The following is a 16,651-nucleotide window of genomic DNA, read 5'->3' as shown; positions in this document are numbered from 1 at the left end:
TGAATGCTGACCGTAAGTCTCGAGGATTGTTTCCTCGACGGCATGTTTTACATGAAAAGAAGAAAAGCAAATCAGAGTCAGAGCTTGCCTCCCTCCATCCACTGAAATTACTGTTGTGCACACCTTTTTAAGTTCTGCAGTGAAGGCACCAATTGATAACGTCGCCAATGAAGCACTTATTACCCACCTCAGATGCAGGAATCAGCACATCCTTGCGTCATCTCCTGCACTGCCTCCTTTGCTGGAATGCCGTCCTCAAGTGTCAAGGATTGTTTTCTCAAGGGCACATTTTACACGAAGGAAATAATGGAAGAACATCAGTGTCAGAGCTTCCCTCCCTCCAATGAAATTACTGCTGCGCATGCTTTATGCTCTGCAGTATAGGCCAATGAATCACTTAGTACCCACCTCAGCTGTAGGAGTCAGGATGACGTAACTGCCCCTATCTCGTGATGGTTCAATGCTGCTCTCAGGGAAAACATGAATGATGTGAGGGTGCTGGAAAAGAAGCACATTTCTTTTGGACTATGAACATAAAGCAGGCCATTTAGCCCAGCTGTTCCCTGCTAGTGGTTATGCTACTCGTGCGTCTTCCCATCCATTCCAATTTAATCCTTGCCTACTACTATCAGCATCATCTTCCATTTCTTTCACTCTTATCTACCTTTGCCTTAAAGCAACACTGAGGATGGAGAATGGTGTGGCTGCACTCCCACCTCACCAGTTGTGTACGCAGCAAGAGCATTCACATTTGTGCTACCACTGGACACGCATGCTTGTTTCTTTTAGTGTTCAGTCTCTTCTTGCTGAATATTCCCCAAGTTCTTGACCCCTTTGGACGCCTTCTCTGCTTGACAGGCAGCAGCTGGCAATTGCGGAGTCTCACAAGGCTCTGCATGGTTGTTTCAAGGGCGGATGGGGAAACGTGGCTGTTTGTCCACGTGCACTGCTTGGATGGGTGCAGGAACAGGTGACTGTGTAAACTGAACAGCAAGGAGAGGGTACCGCAGGTGGGGGAAGTGGAGCTTTGAACAGGCAGGCGTATGTATGGTCCATCAGAACATTAGGCCAGGCGGTGAAACGCTCAGGATCCATGGATTGTGGCACGTGACTGATGTCCAGCGCGTGGCCACCTCCATCCGAGGAGCTTCGGGCAATTGTTGGGCAAATTAATTGGCTCCATCTCATCAGCCAGTCCTTGTGTTTATGGCGCATGCACAGAAAAAGGCACTCCCCTTCCGCCCCGCTGCTCCCTCCCTCCCGACCCTCCCTTCCCCCCACCGTCCCTCCCTTCCCTCCTTTCCCCCTCCTCCTTCCTTTCCCCCCTCCCTCCCTTCCCTTCCCTCCTTCCCCCCAGTCCCGACCTCCCTTCCCTGCCAGTCCCTCCCTCCCTTCCCACCCCCCATCCCTCCCTCCCTCCCCCCCCTCCTCCCTTCCTCCCCTCCTCCCTTTTCCCTCCCTCCCCTCCCCTTTCCCTCCTTCCCCCCCAGTCCCGACCTCCCTTCCCCCCCCAGTCCCTCCCTCCCTTCCCACCCCCCCCCCCCCGTCCCTCCCTCCCTCCCCTCCCCTCCTCCCTTCCCCCCCCTCCCCGTCCCTCCCTTCCCCCCTCCCCTCCTCCCTTCCCCTCCCCTCCTCCCTTCCCCCCTCCCCTCCTCCCTCCCCTCCCTCCCCTCCCTTCCCCTCCCTCTCCTCCCTTCCCTCCCTTCCCCCCCTCCCCCTCCTCTCCTCCCTTCCCTCCCTTCCCCCCCCTCCCCTCCTTGCCCTCCCCTCCCCTTCCCTTCCCCTCCCTTCCGTCCCCTTCCCTCCCCTCCCCTCCCCTCCCCTCCCCCTCCCTTCCGTCCCCTTCCCTCCCCTCCCCTCCCCTCCCCTCCCCTCCCTTCCCTCCCTTGAAATGTATTTTCAGAGCAACTTACCATGGAACAATCTCCTCTGTCTAATAAAAATGAAGCAAATGTCCAAAATGACTAAATAATTGAGATAAAATGCCCGACGAAACATCTCCTCCTTCCATTTTCAAAAACTCGCGCTGAAGCTTTCGGAAGATTGACGCACATGCGCACATGGGTTCCGGTCATCTGCGCATGCGCTGCGGTCCAGATTGCCAGGACCAGTTTGCGCATGCGCAAAGGCCAACCTGGCGTGTTCCCCGAGGAAGATGACGTTACGCGATGACGTAGTCTGCGCATGCGCAAACTGGTCCTGGCAATCCGGACCGCAGCGCATGCGCAGAGGCCCCGAGACCGTGTGCGCACGTGCGCACCGCGGCGCATTCTGATGACGTAGCGTTGTCATCAATCACTTTGTTCTGGTAAATCTCCTTTGCACCCTCTCAAGGACCCTGACATCCTTTCTAAAGTGTGGTGACTGGGAGCAATACTCTAGTTGTGGCCAAACCAGAGCTTTATAAAGATTCAGCATAACTTCCCTGCTTTTGTACTCAATACCTCTATTTATGAATCCCAAGATCCCATATGCTTTGCTAACCACTCTCTCAATATGTCCTGCCACTTTCAAAGATCTGTACACATGAACCCCTAGGTCTTCTGTCCCTGTGCACTCTTTAGAACTGTACCATTTAGTCTACATTGCCTCTCCCTGTCCCTTTTGCCAAAATGCATCATCTCACATTTCTCTGCATTAAATTCCATCTGACACTTGTCTGCCTAATCTGCTAGCCTATCTGTATCCTGCTGCAGTTGATTGGTATCATCCTCACTGTCTGCCACTCCTTCAAATTTGGTATCAGACAAATTTTGAAATTCTGCTCTGTTTTCCAATATCAAAGTCATTTCTATATATCAAAAAAGCAGTTGTCCTAGCCCTGAACCTTGGAGAGCACCATTGCCTACCATCTTCCAGTCTGAAAAATAACCATCTACCGTGGCTTGCTATTTTCTGTCCTTAAGCCAATTTTTTATCCAAGCTGACACTAACCCTCCTATTCCATGAGTTTCAATTTTGTCAACCAGTCTTTTACATGGTACTTCGTCAAAGGCTTTCTTAAAATCCAAATAGACAACACCCATTGCTTCCCCTTCATCAACCTTCTGTTACTTCATCAAAAAAATCAATTAGATTAGTCAAGCATGATCTGCCTTTTACAAATCTGTGCTGGCTCTCTTTAATTAACTCAAACCTCTCCAAGTGCCTGTTGATTTTTTTCCCCTGATAATTGTTTTTAAAACCTTATCCACCACAAATGTTAAACTGACTGGCCTGTAGTTAATTATTAGGAATGTCCTTGCACCCTTTCTTGAATAAGGTGTCACATTTACGACTCTCCAATCCTCTGGTACCTCCCCCTTATCTAGGGAAGATTGGAATATGGCAAGCCCTTCCACTCCCACTTCCACTAGCAACCTGGAATGAAAGCCATACCAAGCAGGTGACTTATCCACGCTTAGCATAGCCAGCCTTTCCAGTACAGCCTTCCTATCAATTTTCATCCCATCCATTACCTCTACCATCTCCACTTCTACTGATATTTTGTCAGCATTCTCTTCCTTAGTAAACACCAATACAAAGTACTCATTCAGTTTTATATCCTTGCTCTGTGCCTCTAAGCATATATAATCTTGTTTGTCCCTAATGGGCCTGTTACAGACAAGTGGAAAATAATAGAGGTGGTTTCCCTTTTTCACCTCTCAACTGACTAAAGACAGCATTTTTAGAAAAAGTGTTTTAACCCCTGAGCATTTTAATAGTCTTTAAACAGACAAATGACAGGTTTTCTCATAAGTTTAAAAGAAAATATATGTTTATTATACGATACCCGAAATTATACACAACTTCATCCACTCTCACAGCATACAGATTCACACACACACAAGAAAGGATAGAGATTAACAGATAACAAGCATTTAGGTCTGATGTTTTTAAAAAAGAGTTCACTGTAAACCTTGCTTTTTCCCCAGGGCTAAGACTTGAAACAGTACAGGACTGTTTTTTTCCTTTTATGGTTCACTTTGAAAAAAGCTTGTTAGGCTCAGGAGTACGAATGCGTTGCTACAGATTTCTTTGGTTATCTCTCAGTCACAGTTCAATGGCGAGAACCCTGGTACGATATCTCACATATGGAGTTCAAGGCCAAACTCCATTTGTTACCTACATGTAGCTCAAAGCTGGTAATCTTAGGCGGGGTCCTGTCTCTTCGATGGCAAAGATGGATCTCCTTTGTCTGCACAGAATGTCTCTTATGAAAACTCCTTATCAGGAGCCTGGTTTCAGTCATATGACCATGGTTTCTCTCTCATTGTTCTCATAAATGGTGTCTGATGATGAGGCCATTGTTGGACAATGGGGTCTGGGGTGTCACTCATTCTCATTCCATCTTGATAAAGTGGAGTTTTTCACACCCATTCTCCTGCTTTTGAATTTGGAGTTACTAAGTCTGCAGTGCAATTGCTGACCAAATTTGTTGGAGAGAAGTACCCGTTATCACAGAATGGGTTACTTGCATTTCAATGTCTTCTCTAAGACTTGTCCAGAAATGAAGATCAGCTCAAGGATCTTGCAGTTTCCATGTTTATTTGCAGTACAGCATAAGGTCACCTGACATCTCAACTCCATTTTGTTTCATAGGTTCATAATTTCTCCTTGCGTCAGCATGACAGACCCCACTCCATCTCTTGCTATCCGTTTACTATTTACATGCTGGTGGAAGATTTTTGAGTTCCCTTTTATGGTAACTGCCATTCTATTCTCATATTCTCTCTGTGTCAGTTGTATTTCATCTTCACTTCACCTCTCAACTTATTGTATTTGGCCTGAATCCTGCTTGAAGAATTCACCTGGCATGTATCATACACCCTCTTTTTTTGTTTCATCATATTCTCTATCTCCCTTGTCATCCAAGGAGCCCTGACTTTGGTTCCTTTACCTTTCGCCCTTGTTGGAATGAACTTAGCCTGAAACACCTCTTCCTTAAAGATCACCCATTGCTCCATTACAGTTTTTCCTGTCAAACTTTGGTTCCATTTTATCCTGGCTAGATTCCCTCTCATCCCATTGAAATGAGCCCTCTTCCGATTTAGAAGTTCTACTATGGATTGTTCCTTGCTCCATTACTAGTCTAAACCTTATGATATGATGATCAGTCTTACCCAAGTGCTCGCCCACAGACACTTGGTCTACTTGTCCTGCCTCATTCTCCAGCACCAGATCCAGCAATGCCTCCTTCATAGTTGGACTGAGAACATACTGATCAAAGAAGTTTTCCTGAACACATTTGAGAAATTCCTCCAGCTCCTATCCTTTACCCCAACATTATCTCAAATCGATATTTGGGTAATTAAAGTTCTCCAACATCATCACTCTATAGTTCTCAGACATCTCTGTGATTTCCCTGCAGATTTTCCCCTCTCTCTCTCTCTCGCTATTTGCAGGGATATAGAATTACCCCAGTGACGTGATCATACCCTTTTTGCTTCTCAACTCTAACCAAATGGATTCTGTCTTTATCCCCTTCAAGGACATCCTCTCTTTCCAACTCTACAATGTCTTCCCTAATCAGTACTGCCACCCCACCTCCCTTTTTTTGTTCCCTATCTTTTCTGAACATTTTGTATCCTTAAATATTAAGTGTCCAGTCCTCACCATTTTAATGCCATGTTTCCATCATTGCCACTATATCATATTTTAGGAGTATCCCGCAGAATGGGAGAATCCCACAGAACAAGAACAAGATAATCCAGGGATAGGCACCAACATGTTGCACCTCGGACATTTGGCAAAATTATTGACTCAGCCATGAAAATGGGGGCAATTAATCTGTACATAAGGTTTGTCTATATATAAAGACACAATCTGATTTAAAACACATTTCTCCCTATTTACCTGGCATTGTTTTTGCTTGCACAAGTGGTCAATGTCTGCCTGCACACTTGATGTGGCAATGCATAGAATTCGGATAGATGTCCATCTGTCAGGAATGATCTTGATCTCTTTCTCTCCCTTCTCTCTCAATTTCTCCCTTTCTGTGTCCATCCCTCTCCCCCCCTCTCTCCTCCTCTCTCTCCGCTCTCTGTGTCCTTCTCTTTCCCACCCCTTTCTGTATCCCTCTCTCTCCCCTCTCTGGTTCCATCTCTCTCTCCGCCCATGTTCCTCTATCCCCTCTATGTGCCTATCTCTCTCCCCCCTCTCTCTCTCTCCCTCCCTCTGCTTCCCAGGCTGGTGCTGGTTTAAAGGGCTGCCTGACTCTGTTGTGTTCTTCCTTAGTGTCGCGCCACTTTGCCCTACGCCTCTGGCTTTGTGCTGGCCCATATCCTGCTCTCCCCTAAGTCTCTCTCTCCCTCTCCCCCACAGCAGCCATTCCTGCTCACTCCCTGAACTGCATGAGAACAGCAGGGGCAGCCGATTCCAGTGCGCCTGCGATGTGAACCGTCAAACAGCGCTCACCCTGTCTGGGCAGCCCGCTGTCAGTCTTTGATGCTGAGCAATCATATGCCGTCCATCAGACGCAGGTCCAGCCTACCTCTTCCACCTGACATACACTTTAATAGGAGAACTGTCAATCAAAGCCAAGCCACAGGCAGCCTGCTGTCAGTCACAAAGGATTGGAGGGTGGATGGAAAACTTTCTAGCCCACGGGCTGTTTTTTGGAGAACCCATTTTTAAGATAATGTAACCGCTAGGTTATTTTAAAACATGTTTAAAGGCTTGGAGCAAGATACTTAAATTACCACAGACTTCAAAAATTTTACTATGGACACTGGTGTCCCTGTATGGACACATTGCCGACACGCGGGAGAATCCAGCAGAACAGAATGGGAGGATCCTGCAGAATGGGAGAATTCCACAGAACAGGAGAATCACTGCAAACTAGGTCAATCACATAGAATGGGAGAATCCCGCAAAATGGGAGAACCCCGCAGCACAGAACAGGAGAATCCCAGAGAGCACAACGGTATAATCCCAAAAACTGGGAGAATCCTGCAGAGTGGGAGAATCCCTGAAGAACTGGAGAATCCATGTAGAGATAATCTGCAGAGTGACTGACTCCTACAGAACGGGAAATCCTGCAGAATAGGAAAATCCCTCAGAATGGGAGAATCCCCGGTATTTCACCCTCTTTAATTTTAAAAGGTTACTTTATCCCATTTTTATCTGAAAACACAAACACAACCTACTGATGCCCCATTTCTCTTCCATGTGTCACTAAGAACAGGTTCCCTCTTTGTTTGCATAATAGGAAGCCCGAATATGAAACTTAAAAAGAAAGGGGCGACAGAGAGCTCCTTTTAGAGCTCTGGTACTTCAGGGACCAGCAGTCCCTGTGAAAAGAGAGTCAATTTGATCTCCACAGAGCAGGAATGGCCTTAACAAACTCAGTAAGGAAGAGACTGGAGAGCAACAAGCTATAATTACTCAATAATTGATCTACTGTTCCTCAGTCAATCCATTTATCTCAGACTATGGTGGGTCACTCTGTGTAGTATAAAGAAATGCAGGCAATGAGAAATAAAGTCAGAATGTTCCCATCACCATCCCGCCTCAGCCGAAATTTAGTCCGGGGCGGGATGGCCTGTGAATGGCTTTCCCACCCTACCACCAATCGAGGCCCTTAACTGGGAAATTAACACCCGATTAATGGCCTCTTCCCACCACAACCGCAACAACCCTGGCAGCAGGCGGCCCTGGTGTTGCACAGCAAGCACTGCACAAAAAACCATGCGGACAGCATCCCAACTCCAGGGTGGGGCAGGGCCTCGTTCAAAGGCACTTAGTGCCCGAATGAGGGACTCATCATCATGAAGTGGTGGGCCCTCTGAGGACCACTCCCCTGCCCTTGCTAACAACCCCCTTCCCCCCCCAGCCCCGGGACCCCCATCTCATGAGACACCTCCCACCCTGATCTACTTTGAGCCTAGTTCCAGCACCACTCCTCAGTGTCTGGTCACTGTAGCTACAGCAGCAGCCACTGCCTCCACGGTGACACTGCAGTTGCCAGCCTCTGATTGACCAGCAGCTCTTCAAGACCAGGACTTCCTGCGGTGGGGTCCTAAATCCTATGGAAGGCCCGCTGTTGTCCAGTTAAGTGCCTGATGGGCACTAAATCCAGCGGGCATTCCGTAAAAGAGGCAACGCGGGGATCTTGGCGTTGGCTTCCCCCGATGTCAAGACCCGCGCCGCCAGCATAAAATTCCCCCCAGGGAGTTCCCCACTAAAGGACACTGCAATCAGTTGCCGTATCACTACATGGCAAATAGAAGTGAAATTCTCGCCAGACAGATCTCTCAGTGAGACTTCATGGTTAGCAGCGGTGCCTCTGCTTCGCTGCTGATCACAAACTCCGGGCTATTGTCTTGAGAAAGGGCCCATGCCCAAAATGTAAAACTGCCATTTTCACGTTCAGACCCTGGTTTGGGCTCTCGTTGTATTGCCAGCATTTTCCGTTTGAATTTCACGCGCCAGTTCAGTCAGAGTCTGAATTTGGAGGGTGAGGTTTTGTGTTGACTATTAGATAGTTAATTGGGATTCAAGCTACAGTGCGGCACTGAAACCTCAGAGGTCCTAGTGTACCCAAACAATGCCAGGCTGTGCTGCCTTTGTGTTGCTTCTCTTCCAAACACTGGTTCTCCTACAATTTTCTCCCGTTCCTTTCACCGCTGTCTTTTGCCATTTGCACGCAGATATTAGCAGTTATAAGTACCCAAGATCAGATTTCGTGGCTATAAATTGATAGTGAGTGTCAACAGGTTATTTGATAATGGAAGGCATCATATCAGAGCTTGATCCTGTCCTCTCACCTGACTGACGTAAACATGCATACGCACACACAAACGTATGTGCAAACACACACATAGACATATGTGCGCAAACACATGCACAATTGTGCACACAAACACAAGGGCATGCACACACACAAGGGCACCCATACCACATGCTCATGCACACACACATTTATGTGCACATGTGCATGCATACTGCCACACAAACACATATGTGCGCATGCATGCACAAGCACACAAACACATGTGTGCACGCACACACAATGGCACGCACACACTCTCACACACACACACACACCCACCCACCTTTCAGTGGAGGTCAAAGGATAGCAATCAGAAGTACCTACTCCTGGATGGTTTTCCTTGACATTTTAATTGTTTCATTTCAAGACTCGCTAAAACATCCTTTACTTGAGACCTGCAGTACATTCAGAGATAAGCTATTGCTATTGATGCCATTCACTCCTTTAAACCTCATACCACAGCCCTCAACTGCCCCGCTGCTGACTGCAAAATTTTTTCCGCACTCTCCACACTTGCAACAAAAGAGCAACATAAAAAAAAAATCGATTTTGCAGGGTGAGACTTTGAAAAATGTTAATGGCAATTGCTTTCTCTACCCTGTGCCCCCTGCTATCAGTAGCTATTTTCCCTGGTGACTGCTTTTCATTCATTGTATATAATCTTGTGGGTCCTGTGCCTGCAGCCCAGGGCTGACTGAAAATTGCTAAGTCTCAGGTGGTCCTGATACACATCTGCTGGTTTTTACCATCCTCCATCTTGTCAGTTGTGACATTTATTTTTTAAAAGGATCCTTGACCCTGCAGTCTGTAATTAATGACAGGCACCTGTAGCTGACAAAGTGCTGTAGCCTTTGTTCGCACTCTGCTGTATGTCATCCCTTTAGACTGTGCTTGAAACATTTTCCTGTAAACTTCCAGCACCATGTGTCACCTATCAACATCCGCAGTAGATATGAGTCACAAAAAAACAGGTGCCGCATTGTAGCCTCAATTCCTTATTGATGAATTACCAGTATCCAGAAGCCTCAAGGTATAATCCCTAGTCTGTGCTGAGATAACTGAGCTTAGTCAAGATGCTACAATTGCCCTCAGGGTCTCCAGATTGAAGGAAGTAAAAATAATCAATGAGTGTTTCCATTTGGAATTGCTATCTGTTCACCTCTGCTGGAAAGTGTACATGCGTGTGTACGTCATATGAGGACTCTGACACAGTCCTTGGTGTACCATTATCTGGGATCATACCTGAAGGATGGGTGCTTGAATGAGGTATTCAAGTCGTTCAGGTATCTGTGGAGCCTGTACCTCTCCAGGGGGCTGCACCTTCAGAAAAGGAGGGAAGAAAATTGGAAAAAAGAATATCAACCATTGGTTGTAATGCCTTAAATTAAGCAAATGATCGTGTAAGGCTTAGAGCATCTACATGGCTTACTTTTACGAATAACTTTGTAATACTTTTTCTGTAAGGCTAAATGTAGGGCTGAATTTTACAGACCCCCTGACATCGGGGGTCGTGGTGGGGTGGGCAGAAAATGCTTCTGGGGAGAGGGGCCGCCCCGCACCCCGACATCGGGAGGGCCCAGCCCGATATTGACGGCAGCGGCGAGGCCTCATGGCGGACCCCCGTTGCTCTGCGACAGGATTGCCATTTAAATATTTAAATAAATTAAAATTAATGAATTAGTTACACTTACACTCCCACCATCTGTCCCAGTGCGATCTTCGTGCCGCTGGCCGACACTCCACGCCTTCTGATTCCCCTCCAGGGAAACGAGGCGAAACACTGGTTGGGAGTGGGGAGGAGGTAAGTTTCTCAGTGCGGTGTAGCGGTGGGGAGGATGGGGGGGTAATAGGGTCAAATAAACATCATTGGTGTAGGGGATGGTGGGAAGGGTTTTAGGTTAAAGTTTATGCACTTTGTGGGGGGGGGGGGAAGTCAGGGATCAAGGTAAGTATTTTGGGGGGGAAGAAGGCAAGTAATTAATTTTATGGTTATTGTGGGTGCAAGGGGGCAAATAAATGTATTTAATTTTTTTATTAAGTGTTTCTTTAAATATCTAAATTGAACAGTAGGGCTCAAAGACCTTTAAAAATGGCGTCAGTACCTGCACACAGGCAGCTAACGCCATTGCCAGGGACGGACAGCCCACCCCTTCCACATCATCGGGGGGTGGGCGGGGCGATCCGCCCTGGCTATTTAAATGAGCTGCTGCACTTAGGATCATGGCGGCTCCACGATGTGTGCCAGCCCTTGCCCGCCATCAATTTCGGCAGTGGTAGTATAAATTGTAGCCTGTAATGTCAAGGCTGGATTGCAAAGCATGATGTCATCTTCACTGAAATATGTCAAAATGTCATGTTGAGATATATGTGTGTGGAAAGCTGCACGTTGCTACAATAAAAGGGGAAGTCATGCTGCTGGAGAGGGGTCCACATTGTGGGGGCTATGGACCATGACATATTTTATGTTTGTGAAAAATAAGCACACCTAAACGAATAGGACTAATTATATGATATGTACATTAATATATTGACGTCCGTTTGAGTTAATGCTTGCTTTATTATGAAATGGTTTTTCAAGGCTATACTCTGTTTAAACCTGTACCTAAGAACAATGGGAGCGATGGGTTGAAGATCTCAGCACTCCTTGCAGGGGGTGAGATGAGATAATTGTGAAACTGCAGAATTGCAAAAATGGTTGGTATCAGCAAGAATGTGGCTTTTAGGATCATTGCTAAAATAGAAAGAAACAGGAAACATCTGTAAAGTGTGTAGATTGAACCATTAACTAACTAGGGTATAACAATGATGTCAACCTGGACCAATTAGGATACTTGGAACAATTCATAACCTAAAATGGAAATATCCTAACACCCCCAAGAAGGATAAAAGGAAGGGGGTTACAGGGCATCATTGGCACACTTAGGAGGAGAAGATAGACTATGGTCAACAGAACACAGCAAGAGAAGAACGAGAGAAGTCAGTGCCCCAGTGAGCTCAGAAGCAAGAACCGGTGCGGAGTGTTACTGTATTGTTGTTGCTGTTGTTAATTATTGATTTTGTATAAACTCTCTGACTTGATCACAGAACTTGAGTCTGTACCTTGTAGGTCTATCTTTGTCAAGAATCCCAAGATGAGATTAGATTAGATTAGAGATACAGCACTGAAACAGGCCCTTCGGCCCACCGAGTCTGTGCCGAACATCAACCACCCATTTTTTATCCTAATCCTACACTAATCCCATATTCCCAACAAACATCCCCACCTATCCCTATATTTCCCTACCACCTACCTATACTAGTGACAATTTATAATGGCCAATTTACCTATTAACCTGCAAGTCTTTTGGTTTGTGGGAGGAAACCGGAGCACCCGGAGAAAACCCACGCAGACACAGGGAGAACTTGCAAACTCCACACAGGCAGTACCCAGAATCGAACCCGGGTCCCTGGAGCTGTGAGGCTGCGGTGCTAACCGTTGGGTTGGGTATCCTCTGTCTCACCTCTATTCAGGTGACATTACAAACGACTTCTATCCACCTTATTGTTTATCCTTCTCCAATTCTTGGTCAGCTAGTCCCAGGCCCCTCTCTGCAACAGTACTCTAGGTGGGGGATTTCAATGTCCATCACCAAGACTGCCTGGTAGAACCACTACAGACCAAGCTGGCTGAGTCCTGAAGGATATATCTGCCAGACTGGGCTTGTGACGGGTGGTGAGAGAACCAACAAGAGGGAATAATAAAAGCAAAATACTGCAGATGCTGGAAATGTGAAATAAAAACAGAAAGTGCTGGAAATACTCAGCTGGTCTTGCATTATTTGTGGAGAGAGAAGCAGAATTAATGTTTCAGGTCTGTGACCATTCATTAGAAGAGGGAAAAACCTATTTGACCTCATCCTCACCAATCTACCTGTTGCAGATGCATCTGTCAGTATTGGTAGGAGTGACCGCACAGTTCTTGTGGGGTGAATTCCTGTCTTCACACTGAGGTTACGCTCCATCGTGTTGTGTGGAACTATCTTTGTGCTAAACGGGATAGATTCAAACAGATCTAGCAGCTCAAAACTGGTCACCCATGAGGCGCTGTGGGCCATCAGCATCAGCAAAATTGTATTCAACTACAATTTGTAATCTCATGGCTCGGCATATCCCCCATTCTACCATTATCATCAAGCCAGGAGACCAACCCCAGTTCAATGAAAAGTGCAGGAGGGCATGCCAGGAGCAGCACCAGGCATACCTAAAAATGAGGTGCCAACCTGGTGAAGCTACAACACAGGACCACATGCATGCTAACAGCGGAAGTATACACTCGACAGAGCAAAGCGATCCCATAACCAGTCTTCAGCCAATTCGATTCATTCCATGTGATATCAAGAAACAGCTGAAGGCACTGGATACAGCAAAGGCTATGGGCCCTGACAACATCCCAGCTTTGGTACTGAAGACTTGTGCTCCAGAACTAGCTGCGCCCGTTGCAAAGCTATACCAGTATAGCTACAACACTGGCATCTACCCAACCAAGTGGAACATTGCCCAGGTATGTCCTGTCCACAAAAAGCAGGACAAATCAAATCTGACCAATTACTGCCCATCAGTCTATTCGTAATCATCAGCAAAGTGATGGAAGGTGTTATCGACAGTACTATCAAGTGGCACTTACTCAGCAATAACCTGCTCACCAATGCTCAGTTTGGGTTCTGCCAGAGCACTTGGCTCCTGACCTCATGACAGCTTTAGTCCAAACATGGATAAAAGAGCTGAGTTCCAGAAGTGAAATGAGAGTGACTGCCCTTGACATCAAGCCAGCATTTGACAGTGTGGCATCAAGGAGCTCCAGCAAAATTGAAGTCAAACGGAATCAGGGTGAAAACTCTCCACTGCTTGGAGTCATACTTAGCAAAAAGGAAGATAGTTGTGGTTGTTGGAGGTCAATCATCTCAGTCCCGGGACATCACTGCAGGAGTTTCTCAGGGTAGTGTCCTAGGCTCAATCATCTTCAGCTGCTTCACCAATGATGTTCCATAATAAGAGAAGTGGAAATGTTCGCTGATGATTGCACAGTATTTAGTATCATTTACAACTCCTCAGAAACTGAAGCAATCCGTGTTCACATGCAGCAAGACCTGGACAACTTTCAGGCTTTTGCTGATAAGTGGTAAGAAACATATGAGTCACACAAGTGCCAGGCAATGACCATCTCCAACAAGAGAGAATCTAACCATCTTCCTTTGATGTTCAATGGCATTATGATCGCTGAATCCCACACTATCAACATCCTGGGGGGTTATCATTGACCCGAAACTGAACTGAATCAGCCATATAAATATTGTGTCTACAAGAGCAGGTCAGAGGCTAGGAATCCTGTGACGAGTAACTCATCTGCTGACTCCCTAAAGCCTGTCCAACATCTACAAGGCACAAGTCAGGAGAGTGATGGAATACTCTCCATTTCCCTGGATTAACGCAACTCCAACAACACTCAAGAAGCTCGACACCATCCAGGACAAAGCAGCCCACTTGATCGGCACTCCATCCAGCATTCACATTCACTCCCTCCACAACTGGCACATGGGGCCACAGTGTGTACCATACACAAGATGCACTGCAGTAACTCGCCAAGCCTCCTTTGATGGCATCTTCCAAACCCATGACCTCTACCACCTAGAAGGACAAGGACAGCAGATGCTTGGGTACACTACCACCTGCAAGCTCCCCTCCAAGCCACACACCATCCTGACTTGGAACTATATCGCCGTTCATTCACTGTCACTTGGTCAAAAACCTGGAACTCCCTTCCTAACAGTACTGTGGGTATACCCACATGGATTGCAGTGGTTCAGGAAGGGGGCTCATCACCACCTGTTTGAGGACAATAAAGGCTGGCAAACAAATGCTGGATTTGCCAATGATGGTCACATCCCAAGAACAAATTAAAAAAGAAATGATGTTCGGAGGTGTATAAGTGCAGAACCTTGTGTTTACTCACTCTTCCTGCTGAAGTTGGCATAAAACACCCACAAAATGCAGGACACTGTAGATCCATCTCCAACATTAATCATCCTATCTGAAGAGAAGGCTATGGAGATCCTGGAAAGGCACTCTGGCTATTGTAGGAGATAGCAAGGTTGGTGCCTCCAGCCTACATGATCAGCCTGGCGTCCATTTGAAGCACAACACAGACACAACCTCCTACCCCCTTTCTCTAACTCATCTTTAGCTTCTGCCCTCCTTTCCTGTAGATCTATCATAGCAATGGGCGGCACAGGATGACAACAACAAACAACAACAACTACTTATATTTACATAGTACCTTTAACATAATAAAAAAGTCCCAAGGCACTTCACAGGAGCATTAAAAACAAACTATGACAAAGTGTGACACTGAACCGGAAAAGGAGATATTAGTTCAGATATCCAAAAGCTTGGTAAAAGAGATAGGTTTTAAGGAGCATCTTCAAGGAGGAAAGCAAGGTAAAGAGGGGAGAAATGTAGGGAGGATATTCCAGAGCTTGGGGCCTAGGCAACTGAAGGCGTGACTACACATGATGGAACGATTAAAATCAGGAATGCACAAGAGGCCAGAATTAGAGGATTGCAGATATCTTGGAGGATTGTAGGGCTGGAAGAGATAACAGATATTGGGAAGTGCAAGGCTACAGAGGAATTTGAAAACAAGGATGAGAATTTTAAATATCAGGATATTGCTTGACCGGGAGCCAATGTAGGTCAGCGAACACAGATAGGGGAACGGAACTTGGTGTGAGTTAAGACACAAGCAGAAGAGCTTTGGATGACTTTAAGTTTACGGAGAGTAGAATGTGGGAGGCTAGCCAGAGAGCGTTGGAATAGTCAAGTGTAGAGGTAATGAAGGCATGAATGAGGGTTTCAGCAGCAAGTGAGGTGAGCTGAGACAGGGGCAAAGTTGGGCGATGTTACAGAGGTGGATATAGGTGGTTTCAGTGATGGCATGAACATATGGTTGGAAGTTCATTTCTGGGTCAAATGTGACACCAAGGTTGTAAACAGACTGGCTTAATCTCAGACTGTTGCCAGGGAGAGGGATGGAATCGGTAGCTAGGGAACAGAGTTTGGAACAGGGACCGAAAACAATGGCTTCATTCTTCCCAATATTTAATTGGAGGACATTTCTGTTCAACCAGTTCTGGATGTTAGATAAGCAGTCTGATAATTTAGCAACAGTGCAGGAGTCCAAAGAATTGGTGATGAGGTAGAGCTGAGTGTCGTCAGCATACATGTGAAAACTAATGTTGTGCTTTTGGATGATGTCACCGAGGGGCAACACGTAGATGAGAAATAAGAGGAGACCAAGGATAGATACGTGAGGGACATAAAAGGTAACTGTGCAGAAGCAAGAGGAGAAGGCATTGCAGGCGATTGTCTGGCTACGATTAGATATAAAAGAATGGAACCAGGTGAGAGCAGTCCCATTCAGCAGGATTTAAAACATTTTTTTTTATTCATTCATGGAAGGTGGGCATCGCTGGCCAGGCCAGCATTTATTGCCCATCCCTAATTGCCCTATAGAAGGTGCTGGTGAGCTGCCTTCTTGAACCACTGCAGTCCATTTGGGGTAGGTACCCCACAGTGCTTTTAGGAAGGGAGTTCCAGGATTTCAACCCAGTGACAGTGAAGGAACGGTGATACAGTTCCAAGTCAGGATGGTGCGTGACTTGGAGGGAAATTTGCAGGTGGTGGTGTTCCCATGCATTTGCTGCCCTTGTGCTTCTAGTTGGTAGAGGTCACGGGTTTGGAAGGTGCTGTCTAAGGAGCCTTGGCGCATTGCTGTAGTGCATCTTGTAGATGGTACACACTGCTGCCACTGTGCGTCGGTGGTGGAGGGAGTGAATGTTTGTAGTTGGAGTGCCAATCAAGCGG

The sequence above is a fragment of the Heterodontus francisci genome, chromosome 30, assembly GCF_036365525.1.
Source record: "Heterodontus francisci isolate sHetFra1 chromosome 30, sHetFra1.hap1, whole genome shotgun sequence".
In the NCBI taxonomy this organism is placed as follows: Eukaryota; Metazoa; Chordata; class Chondrichthyes; order Heterodontiformes; family Heterodontidae; genus Heterodontus; species Heterodontus francisci.
This window is presented reverse-complemented; position numbering follows the sequence as displayed.